At 40.3% G+C, this 12,301-nt stretch overlaps 1 long non-coding RNA gene across 1 annotated transcript; it reads right to left on the bottom strand.

Moving 5' to 3' along the window:
• Window positions 1–5,706: 5,706 nt before the first annotated feature.
• LOC147758652 (uncharacterized) lies at window positions 5,707–9,332 on the bottom strand. The gene is made up of 2 exons (XR_015318632.1): window positions 9,001–9,332; window positions 5,707–8,565 (listed from the first exon to the last, which is right to left on the bottom strand). It is a non-coding gene; the product is annotated as an uncharacterized LOC147758652 (long non-coding RNA).
• Between the last annotated feature and the right edge of the window lie 2,969 nt (window positions 9,333–12,301).

Raw genomic sequence — 12,301 nt, 5'->3', positions numbered from 1 at the left:
AACGATACATTTCCACCGAATGGTAAACTTCTCAAGTTCGTCGGTGCAATAATATATATCTCATTCTCTCACTAGAAAATGACGGAGTGGCCACTCAAAGACCATATGAGATATAAAAGTAAAAAAAAAAAGTTGTTTCGAGCACGAAAAGTTTAAAACAGTGAATAACAACCGCAGTCTGATCGTAGCATCTAATACCCCACAAAGAAGCCTTATCGATCCGCAAAATTTCAAAATAGGAGGTTTTAGGGTTTCAAAATAGGAGGCTAGAGATCCCAACCAAATGTTAAGGACGGCAGAAAACGAGGTGTACGTCGCACATGTAGAAGTATAAAAAAGGACAAACTAAATCAATATATCCTTCGTCAGAAACGCGATGATGACCGACAACAGACTGAAAAACCAGTCCATGATGACAAGATGCGCGGTAGTCGATTTGCGGAACACAGAGCTTACACAATGCGAATGACCACCGTAAATTTAAATACTGTAAATCAGCGCCTATCTTCTACTCAAACTAGTCTATAATTTTATAACCTCGACCTCGACCAAGAATAGAAGGCAACTTTTTAGATTGTGTCAAAATCATTTAACGGGACAAGCTATTAGAGGCAAACGTATCATTATGATGATAGTTACTCAAAACAGACGCCATCTTCGCTTTCTATGTTCAAACAGTTATTTTAATTAAATCGGAACTCGAACATAAATTGACATAATATGTTGCATAAAGGGAAATATTGAACAAAAAATCTCACTATAGATACAGAGAAATGTTAAAAATCGCAATTTTTGCTGAAAATGAAAAGTACGTCCCACCTGAAGTTATTCTCGTTCAATACGTTAGTATGCAAGTAGAATGGGGCCCCGTATTTTCATTGGTCGCTTGACCAGGTCAATCCTGGTGCCCATTTATTACTGTATGCCCCACGTTTAAGCCTCGATATCGTACATTTAGGATAATAAAAAAGCTAATAGAAATAAATTAGGCAGAGCTAGTACTGATAACGAAATGTTCTAATCTGCTGCAAACATACTGTAGATACATAAGTAGGAGTTTTATGCTTTAGTTTAATTGTCACAGTGGCTGTAGCGTTAAAGTTATTCTTTGTAGTTAACTTAAGTTTACTTCGAATAATAGCTCAGAGACGTCTTGTTCTCGTGTCACTTTGCGATCAATTCAATGTTCTATTTTTTTCGTGTTTGCGTATTTTTTTCTTTGGGACTCTTATCTCTACAGATAGGGTCAACGGATTCGAATCTAAATATTATTCTCTCGACTGATTAGGTCGATAGACTAGACAACATGGTATATTCCCAATATACTGTATACGCGGTCTTGTGTACATTGGACCTCATTTGTAATTGCTCTATCGATATACTACAGTGAAATGCATTTGGATGCCTATGCAATATCAGCTGGCTGTCGGTTGGGCATTGAAAACTTGCCACCAGCTCACAGATAACATCAGCCAGGAAGTATTCCTTAGTAGACTTATTTTTGAGACTATACATGTCGTATCGCATGCTTCACACGTAGATCAGCATATTCGCATCAAAAAGCAGCTTACGTTGCCTGCCATGCACAGTAATTCGCTCAGCAAACAGCGGAGATAAATTTGGTACTGAACCTTTCTCTACTTTCCTCTTCCTCAAGACGAGTTTATAAGTGCACACTGCTTAAAGATATCATCATGGAGATATTCCTTTCTCTCTCTAGCCCAATTGATCTGATTATTTGAAAAAGTGCGCCATTTAGAGACTCCTCATTTCAACTGTTGACGTACTGAGCATGTGTACTTTAGCTGTTCATCACGTGTACAAGCTGTGTTGTTTTTCTTTTGAGGGGGCTCGTTCATAAGCCTGTATGTAAATGGAAATAGTTCGATAAATTCGTCTGCGCGTGCCGACGAAAACGTTCCTGAGAGGAATGGTTTCTCTATTTTAGTGTCGTTCGCTATAATCACGGCTTTAATTCATGAAGTATATTATTTATAGGCAGTTGTCAATTGTGCTTTCGCTAAATTTGAAAACTTTAAAAGACGTCACGGATTTCTAAAGTCTGCTTCAACAATGTTTTACAATAAAAACCCCGCGATTTAGGTTTCGAGGTATCTGTACGCCAAAGAAGTATAAAAAATGCAATCTAAAATAAACCATTAAGGCTTACATAGATGCCTCACTTGGCTCTAACTATTCTCGTTTCGAGAACAGCCGCCGGTATCTGCATCGAGATTCCGCGATTATTGAAAATGATTTTTCGCTCCGCATCAATGCATTCCGGGCCCTTCAGTCTAATTCCTATGTTAGACCTCTTCCTTTACTTCAAAAAATTTTTTTAGAATCTTTCGGAAATCGCATCAGGATTAGTAACAACATTGATCGTCGGTTATAAGTAACTAAAGAAACTTGTAGTCTCAGTGAGGATCTGCTCAGGAGCAGACAGTAAAAGGCTGTTGCTCTTCGGTCATATCCCGAAGACAGGCTTTGAGCCTTCTGCAGGTTTTTCGTTTATTCCTGTTCCATTTAGATACGTTTTCTTTCAGTACTACGAATGAACGCGTTCCTGAATATGACGAAGAGCTCTTTCAATTTAGATAGAGACTAGCTTCTAAACGATGTTAATAATGCCATAAGGAATTTTTAAGTTATTTTAAGTTTAAGACTGTACAGTACCATAGTTTACGACAAATAAATTTTAGATTAAGTGCTGTTTTATGGATGTGCTATGCATGAAATAAGTGATGTTCTCAATATCCAGTGCTTTCAGAAACCATAATATTCGGCTCTGCATAGTTATTGGCGTTTCCCGTAGCGAATCGTAAAATCTACTGATCGTTTCAATTTGTTTAGCTACCCTGCCATTGCTACAACCGATGTTAGTGAGAGGTGCAGCGTTGCCACGCACATTTTGGGGCACAGCCCCTGATACGGTCGTGAAAACGCGTCTTCTGTCGCTGCTTTTGCGAATACATCGGCTTCCTCACTACCTAAGAGGCGTAAGACACAAGGTCCTGGAAACGGACTATGTATTTTACTTTCTTAGCATCTAACTTCCGTCCGATTATGTGGCGAAAAGAAACGTTTCCGCAAGATTTCTATATTGTAAGGCCCAATATACGACAGCATCAGTTACGGAGGCGATGAAAGAGACGGCGAATGACACCCTCGGGAGAGCAAAGAGCACAAAAACGAAAAAGGCAGAAAAGCCTATTGTGTAGAAGCTTGCACAATCATTATCGAGGATAAGTGTGGCAACCCCGAAATACCCACCGATCACGAGTGGATGGACCGGTGCACCATACATATGATATCCGTGTAACTATGTTAAAGGATAAAACCAGTTGAAGCTGAACCTAGCGGAAATTAGCCTAGGCTGGGTAAGACATCGATGAACAAAATAAGCTTTACTTTTGTCAGATTTTCTTTGTCCGAAAGCGGGCAGCGAGGGTTGCTACTTTTACAGGAAATAATGTGTGAGACTCGAAATTCCGTACATACGTCGTAAAAGGTACCCTTCGCAGAAACATCTGAGGGATCTTTTTCGAAACGAAGGTTCTTTAAAAAGGCATACGTTATGCTCCCCAAAGATTCCATCATTCAACGCTGAAAACCTTGATATCCAAGTTAGAAGGAGTTAGAAGGAAGGTAAGAGGTAATTAGTGTCGCTAGTTTCCGAAATATTAATTAATTTCGAACTAAGTAGTTTATTTATATATGTATATAGAAGGGAGCTTGTCCTTGTGTTGAATAAGCTCACGTTACCTTGTAAGTTAATTACGTATGTTATATAATATAATCTATAGTAGTGGGCCTCATTTTATAACATGCGTAAGTAACTTCAGACCTACATATCGGAAAATGTTACATTTGCACAGTTGATGCAGGGACGTACATTTTCCTGGTGTTTTACCTCAGAAACGACACGGTGAAACTATATATACTTAGGCGTAGTCTAGAAGGATTTCCTAACATTAGCTCGTAGATTCCAACGGCCAATAAAACAATTTGCGGTTCTTAACTATGGGTGCTATTTGGCACCCGGGTTGTTGATGTATTCTCCATACGGCATAAGCCCCTGTTCGATCTAGACCTCACAGAAGAAGCAACGGCGAAACCAAGTACTTGGCCCATTCCTCAGTAGTCACCTCAGCTTAGTCCGTCGTAAGATTATTCGTTACATGAAAGCCCTTCTTTGGCGTTCGTACAATTCAACCCTAGCCCACATAACAGGCCAAGAAGAAGCATTTGTCTTGAGTCGGGCACGCTACAACTGTATTTATGTCCACGGCTACTTTGACAAACCTGCCGCCCAATAATTGCATTCTGCACTGAGCTTTGCGTTGAGGACTGTGGTGATTTAATGAGGATGCCGGTTGGTCAGCTTTACTGGAAGGAGTCCCGATATGTGCACGCCACAAGGGAACACCGTGTCGCACCTTAGCAAATCACTGTATTTTTCTATACTTGTCTGAAGCTTCCAGCCAGCATACGATTTCATTAGTCATTTATGTTGACATGGTATCGATTGAATTTGTGTTAGACATGTACATTGTAAAAAGATACAAGGTTGAATAAGGAATAGTGGTAAATGTTCGTGAGTTGATCATTGCTATATATGTAGTATGATATAGCAATCTGTTTACGTCTACAGTCAAGTAGCAGAATTGTGTAACATGGCGAATAGTAACAGTTTAATAAGAGTGACTCTCTGAAAAATATGGCGAGGGGTGATGATATTTATACATCCATTCTTATAGCATGTCTAAATGCAGTTGGGCGCTGCATCTACATTAATTCTTCCAACAGAATCAGCCCAATTCGAAATGCTGGATGCCGTACAACAGTTAGCCATATTTCATGTTCACCATTAAGCATTCAGTAACGTTCTGTTTTGTATCTTTTCGAGACTCTTGAAGAGATCGCCAAATATACAAACATCGATGCTCACAAGTTCCTTTAAAAGAGGCTAACTGATTACTATTTTGCTATACGTACATTTACGACAGACCCAGGTTCCTGAATCGCGTTTGGAATTTGAACGCGATTAGGCCGGCGACTAGTAAATAATTTTTTAGGACCTCGGCAATTTTGAGCGAAGGTAACCTCTGGTCGGGCTGAAAGCTTTCGTCGCGTGGAGGCTAGATAAATCAATGGACTATAAATCTACTGAGGCATGCAAAAACTGTAGGTACTCTTGAACGGTTCAATTAATGCACCGTCGAACATTGTACATCGTCGAATATTATCATAATAAATATTGTTATTAATAATGTACAAAGATGTAACCGATGAGCAAGCTGTCGCCGGCTTCTCTAACCCTCCCAACTATACAGGTATGTATGGATAGCAGGAAAATCTAGCACTTTAAACTGGTAACATAAGGCCTTGCCCAAGGCAAAATCATTATGGCGTGCTTTTATCCTCCATGTTCCCGCCTATGAAATTTTGCGGGCATTGAAGATTCATTCATTCCACATGATACATAAAAGTGCTGTAGCCAAGGCTGTGTACATCCCCGTCACCTTGAGAGCGGTGGAGCACATCATTGAAATATGGTACGTAAAGAGACCCATATGCCCTAAGGGCTCAAGACACTTTCTTTAATTTAGCTTTTCTACAGCAGTTGCTTTACACTCTTCGTTTGTGTGTGCGTGTTGATGCTAAATCTGTCTCGATCCATATAATTGGAGAACACTTACTAAAGAAGGTGCGATATAGGTAAAATTTATTTATCCAAAAACTGGTCTCCTATTGAGTTCCGTGCGCTAGTGATAGGGGCATCGTTCCGCTTCTTTAATCATTGCAAGAATTGTTATGTCGCTCCATATATCGAGCCGGTTGCGTGGCTTAAGATTCCGATGGACTTATGGCGGTTTTATGCCATACGTCATTTTAAGCTACGTGTAAGTAGAACGATAGAGACAAATCCAAATTGCCTCGAAATATGATATTACTGTAGTTAGTAAATGATTTTCCCTATGCCGGACTAACCTGAATATAATATACTTCATATATAATGTTTTATATATGTTATCGTGATCTAACAATCAAATAGGTTCTAGAGGGAAATCATATGCGTTAAAAATGGCTAAATCACAATTGTACTATGTCGTCAAACATATATTATGACCGTAAAAAACGTTTGTCGTTTATAAAATGCGGCTTGCTAGCAAAAATTAGAACTCCTACCGTATTTATTTCAGCAGTTGTACAGAGTAAACACAACAATCTCACTACCATACGCTAATAAGAGCCTAAGGCTACGTGTTCAGTATTCAAACCCTTTCAGTCTCGGAATATATGGCTCTACTCTACTAAAAACGAGACGCAGTTGTAGAGGATCATAGCCAGAGACAACGAATACAAAGTTAAGGCCGTTCCTGAGAATTCGTTCAGAACTGATTCTCTATTTATATTGGTTGTATATTGAATTTTATCGGTGCACTACATTTTTTTATGTTATAGCTTATTAGCTTTTGTATTTTGGCCTTATTCTTATGGCTTTTTAATTATATTTAATATATCTTAAACCAAATATATAATTATCATCACAATGTCAATAATAGTGATTACATGAACACTGTGTCGCTCTATATTGGCATTAATTATATTACTACAAGAGTGTACATGCATTGGAGTTTTGATAAAATAAAGCTAAATTTGAAACAAAAAATTATGGTCGGGATATTTTTTCACTTCAATTAACTTCGACATCGCTTTACCTTTGCGGACACTAAACACACTTCATACGAAGTAGATAGATAGATAGATAGATATGGGCGTATCGGGAAAATATCATTCGGTTGTTATTATTTTCGGCCTAATCTACTTGTTGCCCTTACACACCGCAGTTAGAGTCCTTCAAAGCAAATTCTTATTGGCCGTGCAGCAGTTTCCCCAACATGACGTCAAAATAGAACATAGGACACCACTTAGATGGCACTGAAGATGAGATCGACGAGCTCAATCTTTGAGTAATTCAATGGATTTTCCAATGAGGACACATTCGAAAATTCATAGCATCTGTTATTTTTTCTTTCATTTATAACATAATAATTCTCAGGAGTGTTTCGTTAAATTCTTTATGAGAGAATACGTTGGCAAGCTGTGATGCTTTCTAGTCTCTATTATGAGGTACTAAGGTATTACGAAATGATACACTAGACCCAGCTCATTATTGGGTCTGTCCACTAGTTATTGCTTTACTATATCTGATATTGAATTTTACTATAGCTTCTGTTCGGTGGCATTTAATGCACTATAAGTAATCGATCTTCACAATGATGGCGTGTACTTCCTGCTTGACAAAGGCCCCCCTTGAATACCTATTGCTTATCCGTCAAGCGTGCTGTTGTGTCTGAAACAAGGTTGCGCGCTCTTTTTGCTTACCCAACACTTGTTTTTTTTTTGCTTCTCAAGCTAAGCAAGAAGTTTAACCACTCTATAGCTCTGTGGTAAAAGTTCATTAGTTTTAACGTAAGCTTTGTGGCTGCTTTATGATATGCCGTTTGCCATACTCTTTGATGATTTAACATACGGTTAGTATAGAGCATTCCAATGCATATGCCTGCTACCGTGCTTGCCTTCAAGTGCCTAAACCTGCGTCTCAAACCTAATTTCTACCTTGAAAAACCTATGAGTGTTCTCCGTATGGGCTGAAAATGTACGGATGTTGCCGGGATAATAAATCACAGAAACCTCAAGTCTAGACCGCTTTTTCTCAGCATGTGTGCCTTACGAGTACGACTGGGATTAGTTTCAGTCCAATTTCTTTTGATAGCTTTAACTTGTCTTTTGTTGGATTCTGGTAATATATGCTCTATCGAATACGACCTGTCTGCTTATGAAAATCGTTTTAAGAAAACAAACATCAACTTTTATGCTGCAGCTCTATAACTGTGTCAATTAAATGTCCAAGTAGAAATTATTCTGAAAATGAAATAGCCAAAAAAGATGACAATTAGTCAACGAAGCACTACGTTAGCATATGATTAGGCTATCTTAAAAATAGCAGTAAAAATCTGGGAGGGCATCGATAGATTGTAAAAGGCGGTCAATGGCTAAAGCGACAACACACCATTTACACAGTTCGTACGCTGTCGGCCGTTGAATAGGATAATACCACCAAGCTGTTCTCGGAAATGCAAGCTATCGTTAGCGGTATCCTAACTAATCCTTTGTGCAGGCATATCATAAGTGATCCCTGACTTACACGTGGATATATTTGCATACACCAACGGATATAGTTCGTTGACATGTATTTCCTATGCTGCCGGCTGGAGGCACTGCAAAAAGGATCCGTCGATCGAATCACGCAGTCACTACAGCATCTTAAGCTGTGTCATCTTGGCTTGCAAGGCCATCACCGTTGATGTTCCATCTCTCCTAACTCTATTGAAGTTATTCAGGTGATTTGCCCAGGCCTCTGAAGTAGTGATGTCGTAGTCTTCGTGAGCTCGGTCAAAGACGTGTTCGGTTTTCGTGGGCATTTATCCCAGACCATAGCAGTGAAAGCTGAGAGGTAACGCCTCTTATGCATAACGCATTGACTTTCCTCTCCCTCTAAATAAAGATACACAAAGTTATACAGTGAACATAATAACAGTCGGTTCTTCAGGATAACGATAGGCGTACCATTATCCTTTCTGAGCCAGTAGATATTACAGTAAAGAGCATCTGTCCTTCCGTCTAGTCATTAAAACATTGTAACTTAGCTAGGTTTATGACCAGGCCGACTTTGGTCGCATCTTTTCCGCGTGCATCCTTCACTGTACGCACATATGATACAAACGTCCTGGGTTGACTTGTATTGTGGTTATACACCTTAGTATTTTCCGGCCTAAGCACAGAGTGTCCTGAATCTCCTAAAAATGTCGGATCAGTTTGACAACAGCGAGTGCCAGCAACGTTCCTGTGCTACTAGTGTAGGGGAGTAAAGCACCAACATGCAAACTGCATAGTGAGCTCTCGTTTCCTCTGCTTCCTCGCTCTCTTTACCTGTCAGGCTCTATTGTTCGAGTTGCCGCTGTTGGAACATGGCGTAGCAGGCGTAAAGGCGACGTGATGGGACGCTCTGCATCTTCCATGATTTCCCCCTTCTCGCGCGTTCCTGCAGGTCTTCTTCGCTTCTCGACATATAATTACCGCGTTGACATGACCGCCAGCCTCTTGATTGATTCGGCTGATTTACACTTTATTAGGGAGACTTAAGGTCGCGTATATTAAAGCTGAAACGGGTTGGGTGTTGCCGTTCTCGCTGTTTTTGCCTGTTGCGCGGCTGCCACCACCGTCATCGCTACCAGCACGGCCGTTTGCTTAGCGCGTCCTTTACTTTAACAACCTCTCCCATTCCATCACCCCTTGTACCACAGACCCACGCATTCTCCTCACCCTACCACAAGTTCAAGTCGATGGCGCGCAGCTTTTTTTTCGTTTGAATTACAGGTTTCGTTCGCGCGAACAGGCCTCCGGCAGTTCATTAGTTTGCCAGTTAACGACGCTGTTTCAACAAAATCTGTTTTCGTACGCCAGTCAGTTAAGCAAGCTACCTATCCGTCCAGCTACTCATAATTTCAATTTATCGTGTTTCTTGTTCCTGTTTGTTTTGTCCCCCTTACAGAAACCAGTCTCGATTATATGACTTCATAGTAGTCAGTGGCGCGGACGATACTAGTCGAGGTCGTACGTATAATTATGAAAGTGGTAGCACTATAATGTTTCCTAAAATTTCGCAAGCCTTGCCTGCCGCCCGATGTGCCGCCACAACACTGGCGCTAGCGTCGTCAGTGGCGTTGAAGGCGCACTATTCGTTAATAGATTACACCACGGTGTAAGTGTATATATTTTTGTATAGGTACACGCAGTTAAATGGTGTAGATACCAAGATTTTGACATGATAATCCGGACCGAGTCGACGATGCATTGGCAAAAAGGAATTTGGAACGATTTATCTTTTCCCCTACGACGAAGATTCTCAAATTGTATGGTTTTTTCCAAAGAAGGCAAAGATTATTCTCCTAGAGAAAGGTGATTTTCTCAAATTGGAGATGGGCTAGGTAAAAGGGAAAAGGAATGACTCAGAGAAGCTACAATGATTGTCACCGATACTTGCAAACAGTAGCGATATAATCAGGTTGCTCCTTACCAACCTCCTCCGTAGTCGCCGTCGTCCTTTGCTTACCTATATACATCACGTACTCGCTGTCTTTGCCTACTCGGCTATGGATTGAATTGATTGTTATGTGTACTCATCGATACTTGCTACTGCCGTTGTTAAGCTCGTAAGAGCAGCTCATGTATCCAGCCAACCTAGAAACTGAGTTTACGTCTCTGTATCTATTTTTTTGGCTTCCTCTAGCTTGCCTGTTTAGCTCCTTTTCGTTTTGCTGCAGCTCGTCATCTTTCCACGCGCCCGCAATCGATCCCAGACTGGTAGTTTGCTCTGTAGGATCGAACAACATGCTAAGGAGCACTACATGGGGAAAGAGCGTGGATCACACTATTCGGGTATTCCGGCACCGAGACACTTTTTGACGTGTCAAGTATCGTGGAGCAGAGAGTCCTGTGGCAGGTATCAAACCATTTATATATGGCCATCACTGAGTGACAACAGATGGAATATTAATCCGGGAAATCCACATAATCGAAGATGAGCATACCAATACATTACCCTCATACACCTACCAAGAACAAGCATCACAGCCAAAGCGTCACAGAAATTACGCTCGAAACCGTAAATAGGCATGATGTTTTATACACAGTGCTGCGAAATGTACTAATGTCTCAGGAGACCAGCTAAAAACAACAAGATTGTGCTATGTCTCTCACCAAATGATAAAACTTAAATAGCTAAAGCGCTTCTTTGCTCTGTGCACAATCTATAATGGCTAGTAATGCGCAAGGACATAGTGCAGTTTCATAATCATGCGAATGGCAGGAAGTCAGGGCAAGAATATGTTCCTTTAGGTCTAGCAACATTTTATAAGGCGCGATTCCTGTCCAATCATACAATATCAATAAAGCCACTTATAAAGATGCTAGCGATTGGAAATTCTATGGCCTTTAATCCCTCAGCTACCCATGGCATAGAGGTCATGTGGGATGATCTGAATGCAATGAATCTGCAGAAAATGAAAACACAGAATATGCTCAAAGCTGCCTCAGCTTGCTTCAGCCTACTCTCAAATCTACCTGTGATCTGTCAAAGATACTGGTAGCTCTTTTTGCGAGCATGTTATCGTTTTCTAAAATATCAGTCTATTGCTAACGGCTCCGTACAAGATCGGCCCACAACCAAAGAACTACGCGATAATCAAATACACAGTATATGATTTGCACCATAATTTATCTGTTACCTCAGACTTCCAATGAACCAGATGACATGCGCACATGTGCGGGATAGACGTAGTCGTTCTAAGGAAGCTGGCACCGTTTCTCGCGATACACAAAGATTACCTATTTTTAAAGTTTGGCGCCAATACAACATACGCGCCCCATAATGACACAAACATGCGCAAATGTTGGCAAAGGCTGACTCATGACTATAGTTCTTGCTCTTTGTTATATGTCGGATGTATCTTTTCATGAAATACCGATAAGGACCAGTGTTGCGCTAGTACATGATACTTGTTCGTTCAAATAAACGACATAATAGCTAATTCTACATAGCATCGCTTTATATATATCACCCCAACTACTTGATCGCACAAAGCGTTGTCAAATCTGTATATTTATGAATCAATAGTTCAAAATGAGATGAGCTCTATAGAATATTAATGGAAAATATCAACATTTGGCCCAGCAAGCATATTAGCTAACCAGACCTATTATAGCAAGCCAGCAGGTAATCGTTGTCTGCTATGCTGTGCGTCGCAGAATGCTGCTCCTGCGAAAACCGTAATTATTCCCCAGGGTTCACCACCCCATCGATTCCAAAGAATCTTCTCGCTAGGAAGCCTGCAGTTTCAACATCATAACTGGATTTTCTCGCAAACATTTCAGCGTACTAATAATTAATTTGTGTAGATAACTTGATTTAGCCACTTGCAACGTAATTCATGTTTATGAAGTAAGACAAGTGACATGGACAAAGATGTAGGTAGTTAGGCCGGCGCTGTTCCGCATCTCTCCGTCTGTTGTAAACTGTAGTGCCATCTGAGCCTAAAGGGTAACAGTTCGGAAATAGATAAAGGTTTTTTTAATTGGATTTTAATGAGGCTCACATTTACTTGGCGAGCATATAGGTTATGGCACAGAAAAGATTAACTAATTATTGCAGCACGTTAATCTGTCTTTAGAT

Source organism: Varroa destructor, unplaced genomic scaffold, assembly GCF_002443255.2.
Source record: "Varroa destructor unplaced genomic scaffold, Vdes_3.0 BEIS01000001.1, whole genome shotgun sequence".
In the NCBI taxonomy this organism is placed as follows: domain Eukaryota; kingdom Metazoa; phylum Arthropoda; class Arachnida; order Mesostigmata; family Varroidae; genus Varroa; species Varroa destructor.
Note: the sequence above shows the minus strand (reverse complement) of the source record. Positions and strands in the feature narration are given on the sequence as shown.